Here is a 12,024-nt window from a genome sequence, read left to right on the forward strand (position 1 = left end):
TTCCTATGTGCTATTTTCCCCTTTGCGGGCTGGTTGTCTAATACATCATTTCATATTGTGTGAAGGTAAGGGGGGGAGGAGTGCCTATTTTGTAGAAACCTCCTGATGTATATTTTGTTCTAGGAGGCTTAGTTTGGTCAGAATTGAGTATACACTTCTGAAGTAAATGCTAAGTACATTCCTTCTGGTAAGTGAACCACGATAGCTGCTAGAAGGCCGTGAAAATTTGTGTCCCAGGCTTTTAGACTCATCTACCCATGTGCTGTCTGAAATGAAAGGGGCCCCTTGATTGCCAGATATGAAATAGATTGGCATTATTTTCAGCTCTCCTACACAGCAAAAACAAATAGTTTCAAAGCAAAAATGTGTCTGGTAAGAATAAATTTTCCAGGTGCACCTGGGCAATTTTTTGGGCAGGTGTCCCATCTGTGAAGATACTTCACAGGGGATGCCATCAGTTTACAGCAGGCATAGGAAAACTTGGCCCTCCATATGTTTTGGGACTACAACTCCCATCATCCCAGTGGTCAGGGATGATGGGAGTTGTAGTCCCAAAACACCTGGAGGGCCAAGTTTGCCTATGCCTGGCTTACAGTGATTGGAGGCAGCATAGGATGATGATGGGAGCTGGAATTCACCAGCATCTGCAGAGCCACAGGTTCCCCGTCTCTTCTTTAAATGGTAAAAGAAGACTGCATTGTTCCTGCTTCTTTGCTATTGTGCATGCATCTGTTGCTCTGGATGTTTGCGCCTCATTTTCAGATAAAAATACCGGGGAGGAAATGTGTAGTGAAAGGGGGAAACCCTGGAGATTTCTTTGCCTTCTTGCCTACCTTGTTTTTCAATGTGTGGTCTCAAGAATCAATAAGGTGTCAGCACCCTGTTGTTACGTTTTTGCTGCAGGTTATAGTTTAGGTGTTTGAAATATTGTAAAACTAGACATAACCACTTTCCATTAGCTCTTCTGATTGTTCCTTGGCCTCTCCTGTTCCCCCGATACCAAGGCAATATCTTAAAAGTATGTTGTTCCTGCTAGGGTTGGCAAAGTGGGGTGGCCGGCTATTTTGAAGCCATTCAGAATTTTCCATGCTTGGCTGAGTGGGGATGGCTGAGCTGCAAATGGTAAGGATCATTCATTCCACATTCCCTTCTGAGTGAGCATTGTTGTGGTTTTCTTGTTTTTGCTCTTTTGCTCTTGGCTCGTATGATGATACCGCTTCCTCATCGCCAGTACTTATTTCTCTCAGACTTTTGGCCCTTGACAGCAATGATCTGAAAGAGCAAGAGGAAGAGTCGGTTTGGATGCATCTCACATGCCCTCCAACATTTCTTCAAACTAACTAACTAACTAATTTACTATTTGTACCCCACCCATCTGACTGGGTTACCCCAGCCACTCTGGGAGGCTTCCAACATATATTAAAATATAATTAAACATTAAAACACTTCCCTATACATGGCTGCCTTCAGATGGCCTTAGGGTCAGATAACTCCATACCCTCCAACATTTCTCCAATGAAAATAGGGATGTCCTAAGGAAAACTTGGACATTCCATTGGTCAAATCAGAAACCTGGACAGCTTCTGTAAATCTGGGACTGTCTCTGGAAGGTCTGCTTGGAGGGCCTGCTCTCAGCTTGCTCAACCATAATTTATCAAGCTATGAACAAGCGTTGGATCTGCATGCTCCCCTCCCCTTTTTTCATCCCTTCACCATTTCATCATGCTGGTTAGTTAATGCACATTAAGCACCAGTTCTCTGATTCAAATGGGGACCCAACATGGGGCAAGGGGAGGTTATACTTGTATATGCAAGGGGCAGGGCTTTTCCTGCAATCTCATTAGCAGAGCAGGGAGCATTGAGGCTAAAGTGTAGATCATGCTTGAATTTGTTTATGGAAACATATCCATGTGCCAGTTCTCCAAGTCTTGTGAGAGTTGCTGGAGCCAATTGGAAGCCTTGTTAGAGCACAGCAAGCAACATTCTGAATAGCAAGTTAATGCTGCCCCAAACCTCTTTCTGCAACAGAGAAATGATGGGATTTCGCAGTGAAACAAGGACTTGTATTATTAGTAACAGAGAGATTTGTGGAAATTTAGAAATAAATACAGTGGAATTTTGTGGAAATTTAGAAATAAATACAGTGTTACAGATGCTTCAGGTTACAGGCACTTCAGGTTACAGACTCTGCTAACCCAGAAATAGTACCTTGGGTTAAGAACTTTGCTTCAGGATGAGAACAGAAATCGTGCGGCAGAGGCACACGACCTCCAGAACGAATTAAGTTCTTAACCCGAGGTACCACTCTACACGCACGTAGAATGAAATACAGGCCCCCACCTGTGCTACGCATTTAAATACCACTTTAAACAGTCATGGCTTCCCCCAAAGAACCATGGGAACTGTAGTTTGTTAAGGGTGTCTGAGAGTTGTTAGGAGGCCTCTATTCCCCTCACAGAGATTGGCTCTTAACCCACTCAGAGAACTTTATCTCTGTGAGGGGAATAGAGGCCTCCTAACAACTCTCAGCACCCTAAACAAACCAGGATCCCCTGTTCAAAGGTGTATGATACTGTTTTAAATGTATAGTGCTGATGGGTCCACAACACATTTCACTCGATGAGGAAGACTGTGGCCAAGTGTTGTTTTTCTGCTCAGTTTGGTGCTTAAGTGCTAACCATCCAAGGTCCCTAGTCTCCCTTCTTCGGGTATTTTATTTTTTTAACCAGATTTGGAATGGAATGGAAGCCCCACAATAAAGGAGTCCTTTCAAAGGATGAATATCCTATGAGAGTACCTCAAACAGACGACACAAATACTCAGTGCTATTTTTCTAGGAAAAGAGGTGCTAGAACTCACCATGAGCACATCTCTTGTTCTCTTATAATGACAGTGGCACCCACCTGAGAGGTGCCAGAACTGAGTTCTGGTGATTTCTAGTGGAAAGAAAGCCCTGTGAACACACTTCTCAAAGGAGGAGTCAAAAGGGATGGTCCAGAGACCCAGACTCCTCCTACCTGATAAACTATGATTTAGCAAGCCAGCGATGTACATCTTCACGGGGACAAAGTGTTTGTGAAGTAATTAGCCGCAATTACAAGCCTTGGGTTCTATATTCGGAAATGGCATGGCCCTCCATCAAAAGCTTACAGTCAGGAATTGAGCAGAATGTAGCAAACATCTCAAGGAGTTGCCAAAAACATCCCAAATAAAGATGTGTTCATTCTGATCAAAAATGGAAAACCAAGCCTGCAGCCAGCAGTAAATGGACAAGGCAGGAAATGAAGGCTTTAATGAAGAGTAGCTTTGATGGGTTGAAGGCAAATTAAGGCAAATTTACAGCAAGCGTGCAGATTTGAATGGGAGAGAAGATAAAAAAAAAAAAAACTAAAGAGCAAGGGCAGGGTATGGAAATGGTAGCAAAGAAAGAGGAGAAATGGGATGGGGGAAGTGTGGCATTGTTACTGTAAAAACAGCAGTCTTGTGGCTTTTTTATATATAAAAAAGTAATAAATTTATGGTGGTGGACTGTAGTCCATGAAAGCTTATGGTCTAATATATTTGTTAGTCTTCAAAGTACCACAAGACACTGTGCATGTTTTGCAGCAGCAGACTTGACACAGCTGCCCCCTTTGGAAATTGCTGCAATAGTTGTCATGGTACAGAGCCTAGCAAAGAAACATTTCAGCCTCGCAGAACTGACCTTAATCTGGCTATTCTTGAATAAATAGGTTTGAAGGTGGACTCCAGTGTGAACCCACAGAATTGCAATTTACAGCATTAAGAAGTTCTAGCACCTGTGGCTTAGATAATGGATTTTTGTATCTCACATGTTAATTGGTTCCCCAGTGCCAGGGTGTTTGTGCTACCATGCCAGCACTGCTTTCGGAAGGGCCCCCGTAAAACTTTTGCATCGCTGTCACTTTCGGCACTTTCATTTCCCTCTGACACCACCGCTCTCAGTCCCCTTTCCCCAACTCTGTGACTTAGGATAATACTCCATGCATCTGATGAAGTAGGACTCATGTCCACAAACACTTATGCCACAATAAAGCTGCCAGTCTTTTGAGGTGCTACAAAACCCCTTTGTTATAGTTGCCTTTGGTTTCCAGTACTTCCACTGGGAATGTTCAATGCTGCCGTCTTCTTAGCAGCTCAACGCCTTACCTTGTTGCTAGATTAAAATTGACACCACTTGATCTTCTCTGCTTTGCATGTGCACAGAGGCTCGTGCTGGCCATCCGTGAGACGCAGCCCAAGGTGGGTTACTGTAATGCAACGCTGGTCGCATGCTCCCCATTTCCTGCGCTCAGATGAAACGTCCCTGATTTAGCCTTTGTTGTTTGCCATTCCCATTCTGTGTTCTCTGCCCCACTGTGAACAAACGCCAACATGCTTGCATTGAGGGCTGCTGCTATCCGAGATTATTTGCCCGCCGGAAGGATATTTGCTTTATTAAAAACAAACAGCGGCGGCAGCGAAAGATCCGCTGCATCTCAATCTGGTCGGGCAGCGGACAGTGCCACAACGCGACAGATGAGCAAGCAGCCAAAAGAAAAGGGAAAGAGGGAAGGGGGGGGAGGAGGAAAGCCAAGAAGGCTTCTAGGCATAAACAGATGAGTAATTTGTTACAAGAGAATCTACCACTCATGTTCAATTATTAAAAGGTTTGCATGTGTGCGATTTCCCCTGTTGCAGAAGCAGCAAGTCTTAAATGCAGGTTGTGGATCAAAACAAAAGAAGGAAAGAAGTGGTTAAATTGCTTACTGGCCCCACTCTGGGTTTATTTATTTATTTTTAATTCCAGAGAGAGAAGAGGCTTGCAGGACAGTAATGTCAAGACATCCTGCATTACTTGTGTCTATCTCTATGCAGAATCTTTTTCAGCAAGGCGGCATCGAAAGAATAGATTTATGGACTTGGAGGTACATTGTTTAGTATGTCCATATCCATCTAGATTGACAGTTTCTACAGACTTGAATTTCCCAGGGGAGCGCAGCGTTACTGGTGTCAGTGGATGGCATCATTTACTTCAATGCTCCATTATTAAATTGATAACAAGATAATTCCTCTGCTTCTCACAGACATGACAGGGTTTACAACGGTTAACTCTCTTATTGCATGGGATTTGAAGCTGTAAGAGGGTTTTAATAAGAAGCTTATTTTTTTTATTTCAATCCAGTGACGAATCAAAATTCCAAGGGGAAAACACAATATGTTTTTTTAAAAAAGGTCTATAAGGCAGCCATACTTGCAAGTGAGGGGGTTCCAACATCTGTCTTGCCCCCATTTCAAAGAGCTTGACTCTTTCAATTATGTCCAAACATCTACGGATAGCACTCATGGTCCACAATTGTAGCAAGCTAAAATTTTTCCATATGATAAATGAGCTTTCTCACATGTGCAAATGTTAAAACAGCTTGTTTACATGGACTAGATGATGATTAGTAAAGTAAATTATCAGATGCAGCGTTCCTTGTATAGGACCAAAATCTGCCCGTACAATAAAGGAGGCATATAGACTTCCCTTTTTAACTATGCTTCATCCCATCTATTAATGGGTACCAGCAGAGAAGGTAAATCTGTACTGACCCATCCACAGCAGCTGTCTACATGCTGCTAGGCTGGCTTGCATGTCTCAGAACCATAAACAGAGAAGCCATTCATTTTTAACCCTTTCCTTTGTAAACACCAAGGACTTGAAACTTAAGGAGAAAAGATAGCGAATGTTACAGTTGTACGGGGTATGCCGATGGAAGCAATATTCCATGGTTTGTCCAGCCAAATTAAAAGGAAGGATGTTGCTCAAAGATTTAACACAAATGCACCACATTTCGAGCAGGAAATGTAAACGAATATAAAAAGGTAAAGGGACCCCTGACCATTAGGTCCAGTCGTGGCTGACTCTGGGGTTGTGGCGCTCATCTCGCTTTATTGGCCAAGGGAGCCGGAGTACAGCTTCAGGTCATGTGGCCAGCATGACTAAGCCGCTTCTGGCGAACCAGAGCAGCACATGGAAATGCCGTTTACCTTCCCGCTGGAGCAGTACCTATTTATCTACTTGCACTTTAGACGTGCTTTTGAACTGCTAGGTTGGCAGGAGCAATGGGAGCTCACCCCATCGGGGGGGATTCGAACCGCCGACCTTCTGATCGGCAAGTCCTAGGCTCTGTGGTTTAACCCACAGCGCCACCCGTGTCCCGTAAAAGAATATAATGCCCCTCTAATTCCTCTGGGCACTTTTGGCTTTCATGTTGTTATTGTTTTAAAAAAATCATTTTAGACTTCTTTGTAAAGCTTCATTACTAGTGAATTATATTCAAAGCAAGTATTTCAACTGAAGTTTTTTTTTGGGGGGGGCGGGGAGGAAGCAAACCAGCATCTCAGCATTTATAATGCAAAGGCACACACCTAATGAAAAGGAGGACAATATCAGTCAGCAGTTTGTCTTTCTTTCTGAGCTCTGAGGGAGTTGTAAAATGACATGCAAGAACTGCGGGGATGTATCTTGGTAGTGTCTTTCGGAGAACAACAATTACTAATGCCTTCATTATTATACAGTAATTGTAAGCGTAGCTTAGGATGCTGTAATCTAATGCCAAGCATTCATATTATTGTTTCACACGCACTCGAGCCGTGCTTTATTGAAAAGCTTTCTTTTTTTCCCAAAGTTTTGGTGCGCACAATAGAGAACATTTTGCATGTCTCATATTACTATCTCATTTATCTCATTTTATTGTTATTTTGGTGGGCCGGGACAAAGCATGGAAATGTTCTCAAATAAATATCCCATAGAGAATGCTCTTCATAATATGCGCTATCCAGAGACAAGATTATGGGCAGTGCAAGATTTAGTAGCTGTATCCATCGAAATGGTTTCAGTCCATAAAATACGAAAGTGAATCAGAGCATGAATGCAGTGCTCTTGTGGAGCTTCCATTCATTTGAAAGTGGTGCTCTTGTACAGCACATGTCTATTTAAAACATTCCAAGTCCTTTCTGGTGGCTGGTCTTGAAAAGTTCAGTGGGGTTTCCATGCAAGACTTCAGTGGGCAGCATCTGAGGCCTCAGCAGAGTCTGAGGTCTTTGGGTTAGCAATCCGTCTTGTCCATTGCCCCCTTCCCTGGATCACCTTATTACATTTATCCAGTAGCAGCGGAGATGACCCAGTATACCCTGAAGTTCTCAAGGATGCATGCACACACACCCAAAATATGGTTACTTCAATGACCCCCTGAATGTGTTTCATAAATATCTGGACAGAGACATCTTTGCTTCAGTTGCCTATGTTCTAGTAGCCTCTGGCTGGATTACTACACAGCACTGCAAATGGGACTGCCTTTGAAGACTAGCTGGAAAACTTCAGGTAGTGCAGAAAGTCATAGGAAAGTGTGATGATACATAACACTAGTTCCGGCCTGACTGCCAAATAGTTTCAATTAACAGTGCTGGTTTTGACCCTCAAAGCCCTGTATGATTAGACATGGTTTTCAATTATGAATGTGAGTCATGTTAATAGTAATAATAATACTACTGTAGCCTTATTGGAGTTCACCGATTGGGTCTGCGTTGCTCCGGGACAGGAGGAAGGAAGTCAAATGATACCGAGTTGGTTCAAAGAAAGAGTTTATTCTGCTCTCCGGATAGCAGAAGGCACTTGCGTGATCAAGTCCACAGCAAGTCCAAAGAAATGACAGGTTTCATGCAGTTTATATATCCTCCAGGCACCCTCTCACTCCTCCCCTAGGAGCCCAACCACATCGCCCTACGTACACAGGTTGACATCACATATGTTCCTGCTCTAGTACTCTCAACCATAAAAGGATCTTCCTTCCTGTACTTCTGACCATAAAAGGATCTTCCTTTTCCTACTCTTATCTGGGACGAGGTCACCATCTCCGGGAACACGCTTTTGGCGTTTTTTTCCCAGACATCGGTCTTGCGTGTATTTTGTGGTCAGCACATAAGATAAAGTTCTGACGTGTTTTCTTTGTTCCCCTAGAGAGCCAAGGCCATCCCTTGCCATGACTGATAAAGGAGAGAGCTTGTTTATGTTTTTGCTCAACAGCTCAAGTTTTACGCATTTAAAAGTGCTCTCTTTTGAAAGAACAAAAAGGGGGGGTTGAGTCAGTTTTAAACTTACTACACAGAAACCCATTCCTTCACTACTACTACTACTAATAATAATAATAATAATACCCGTCCATCTGACTGGGTTGCCCCAGCCACTCTGGACAGCTTCCAACAAATATAAAAGCTTACTAAAACATCAATCATTAAAAACTTCCCTATACAGGCATGCCTTCAGGTGTCTTCTAAAAGTTGTATAGTTATTTATCTCATTGAATTCTACTTTTGGAAGGAGTGGGCAAATCAACCACGCAATTTGGGTTTATATAACAGAGAGAGAGAGAGAGAGAGAGAGAGAGAGAGAGAGAGATATTCCACACCCTTTTCAAATTTCACCCCTCTATGCATTGATGTTTGGGTAGGGCACGTATGCCTGGTGGACAGAGCAGAAAAGTGTGTCTGGCTCCTTCACTGTGCCTATGGAGAAGTTAATGGAGAGTGTTGTCTGAACTGGCCAGAAAAAAAGCTTTAAAATATTCTCCATTAGAAATATAGGAAAATGCGCTTCCGGTCGAGCCACGGACCCATCGCAAGCGGGATTTTCTCAGTAAGAGAAAGTCCGGGTTCTCGAGGGTAAAAGGGGGTGCTACAGGGCGCGATACGATAGCCCCCCAAAACCCCTCTGGAGGGAAGCCAGAGGATCAGGATCCCAGCGGAGCCGTTTGCAGATCGCCCGGCCGCCAGGTAACTCCGTAATAGGAGCGAAGAGAGCGGCGGGCGGAGAAAGCAGGCACCGGGAAGCCATTGTCTCACCCTCGAGAACGCAGCCCCAGGCTTGCAGGGCGAGTGACCGATTCTCAAAAGCAATCAATCAGAGCCTAATTTGGATTACAATTGGAGTGTGAAAGATAGGCTTTGAAAAAAAAGAAGGAGATAAAAAAGAGGTCAGTTTAGACTGCAATCGGAGGGGAACGCAAGACTACAAGCGAAGCGTGGAGTGGAGGTTGGTAAAACGGCAAGCGGTTTGAACTTCTCCCTCTTAGAGAACTTGTTAAAAGTGAGATAAATTGTTGCAAAAGTAACAAAAAGTTGCAGAAAAAGAGGATAACTAAAAGGGGGAGCAGAGGGTAACTATTTTGTGACTTTAAAAGGTCTTTGATACAACGAATGGTCTGAGCGAAGTAAGAAAGAAAGAAAGTCACTTCTTGGTACTTTCGGTTTTGGGGGAAAAACTGCGCAACGAAATAGAACTTTTGTTTCTCCATTTTAAGTTGAAGGAAGTCATCCAGCGACAAAAAAATATAATAAAGGGATGGAAAGACAATATTGAACAGTAAAAATTTTTCTTATATGATTGGATACCTCAGTATTTAATTTAATTAAATTCAAACGTTTAAATATAAAAGGAAAGAAAAAGGGACAATGTTGGAATGAGGCTATCTACCCAAGTTGTTTTTGCTTTTTTGGTTTTTTGTGTGAGTCCGCGGAATGAACTGAGAAAGAACAGCTTAGCTGTCTGTCTTCAGTACTATACTTTTATTTGGAGCTAAGGAAAATTGGAGCTGAATTAATCACTCCTCCGTGTTTCATTTTTATTTTTCATTTCCCATTATTGGATTAGTCTGGATTGTCAAACTAAAGATCACTCTTCTTTTTCTCTTCTCCCTCCCTTACATCTGAACTTAAAAATATTACTGTTTTCACATTTGAACTCAAAAATATCGCTCCAAAATAAGGAGACTGGCAGCCTTTACAATTATTTGTGGTCAGACTCCTTTAGATATTTCTTTTTTATTTCCTACCTCTGGATATACTTGGTGCCCCTTGGACATTTCTGGATATAATTGGAACACCTATCAGCATTTTTAATAACTTTGGCCACATAATTGGATTATAATTTTGGAATACAATATATAACCATTGGATTACAAAAATTTAGACAGTACAGCAGCATTATTTGGAGGGCATTTCTTCAATAAGAAGTCGGTATGGATATAGCCTAAGTGGTGGCAAGAAGAAAGAAGAAAGGAAAAATTGATATACATAAACTGATTAATATTTAGGTTTAAGTGCATGAGAATTGGGAAGGGTAAAAATTCTTATTTTTTTCGACGCTTTTTTTGAAAAGAAGTGATTTAATGATTTATATCAAGATTGAATACTGATTGTTATTGATCGTATATATACTGATTGTCTTTGACTGTATATCATATCAGGTGTTCGGAAATTAATTACAATGTCTCATACACAAAAGAAAGGGGGGGAGGGAGGAACACCGGTAGAGAGGAGAGGATCAAAACAAGAAGCGGACTTTAAAGGAGAGATTTTGAAAATGTTTGCAGAGATCAATTCCAATATTAAGCAGAGTGAAAAAAATATAGAAGCAAAATTAGAGCAAATGGATAAGAGAATGGGCCAAATGGACAAAAAAATTGATGTTACAGTTAATGAACTGAAAGGGCAATTGAAGGATGTGAGTAAGAGGACACAGAATTTGGAAGAGGGGTTGAAAAAGACAAGATTGGAAATGAGGGAAGTGAAGAAGGAGGAAGAAAAAATAAGGACGGGAATGTCGGAAATTAATAAAACACAAGAGGAAGTCTGGGATGCGATTTCTATGAATGAACTCAGGCAGAGAGAAGTGAACTTAAGATTGAGGATGGTTCCAGAGGTGCAAGGAGAAAATATTAAAGAGAAGTTAATAAAAGAGATTGCACAATGGATGGAGATGAATGTAGATGAGGTGGCAAGATCGGTGCAAAGTGCTTTTCGAATGAAGATAAGATCGGCTAAGGCAAGAAAATTCCCGGGGGACTGCCTGATTACCTTTAAGGACAGAGAGATGAGAAATTTGATACTCCAGAAAAATAGAGAGAACAGGTTGAACATTGAAGGAAACTATATAATCATTTTTAAAGACATCCTGATCAGGCTACTTAAACGGAGAGACCCATATAAACCACAGTTCAGATTTTAAGGAAAAATAATATAGAATTCAGATGGGAATACCCGGAAGGAATCTCTTTTATTTACAAAAGTAAAAGACATAGACTTACGAGCCCGGAAGAAATAGGAATTTTTTTAAGAAAATATAAAGAGCTGCGAAGTGATGAGGAAGAAACAAGAGAAGTGGAACCAGGAATGGAGGTGGCAGGAGGAGTGGACCCAGATGAATTAGAGGAAGAAAGAAAGAGGGAAGAAGAAGAGAAAGAAGAAGAAGAAGAAGAAGAAGAAGAGGTAGACAAATTATAAAATTTGTAATAAAGAATTCAAAATGGCGAAAATGGAATTAAAGTTATGGACTTGGAATATTAATGGGATTAACGATAAAAAAACGAAATAAAGTCGAACAACATCTAAAAAAAATTTGGATGTCATTTGTATACAAGAAACTCATGTGGCAAGAAGACATAAAAAATTTTAATTAATAAAAGATTGGGAAATGAATTTATATCTTCGGATAGGAGTAAAAAAAGAGGAGTAGTTTTGTACATCAGAAAAAAAATTGAAGCTCAACAAATTTTTAAAGATGAAGGCAGAGTTATGGCAGTTCAAATTAAGTGGCATGGAGAAAAAATAATAATTGTTGGGATCTATGCACCAAATGGAAACAAGACAGAATTTTATAAAAAATTAGAAGAAAGACTGTTCGAATATATGGATCAGAAAATTATAATAATGGGAGACCTGAATGGAGTGGTGTCAATGGAAATGGACAGACTGAGAACAACAGGGGTGAGCAAAAATGGGAAATTACCTAAGACTTTTTTCTCAGTGACTAAGAATTGTAATTTGATTGACATTTGGAGACTTAGACACCCACTGGAGAAACAATTCACGTTTTATTCAGAACCAAACCAATCCATGTCAAGAATAGACCAGGTGTGGGTCTCAAATGAATTAACCCCAAGAATCTCGAAAATTGAAATTCAACCAGGAGTGATTTCGGACCAT

At 41.3% G+C, this 12,024-nt stretch overlaps 1 protein-coding gene across 3 annotated transcripts in view; it reads left to right on the forward strand.

Moving 5' to 3' along the window:
• DPYD (dihydropyrimidine dehydrogenase) overlaps positions 1–12,024 on the forward strand; it is a 526,421-nt gene that overhangs the window by 357,764 nt on the left and 156,633 nt on the right. The gene's annotated exons all lie outside the window — the stretch shown is intronic.

The sequence above is a fragment of the Podarcis pityusensis genome (assembly GCF_964106645.2).
Source record: "Podarcis pityusensis genome assembly, chromosome: 6".
NCBI lineage: Eukaryota > Metazoa > Chordata > Lepidosauria > Squamata > Lacertidae > Podarcis > Podarcis pityusensis.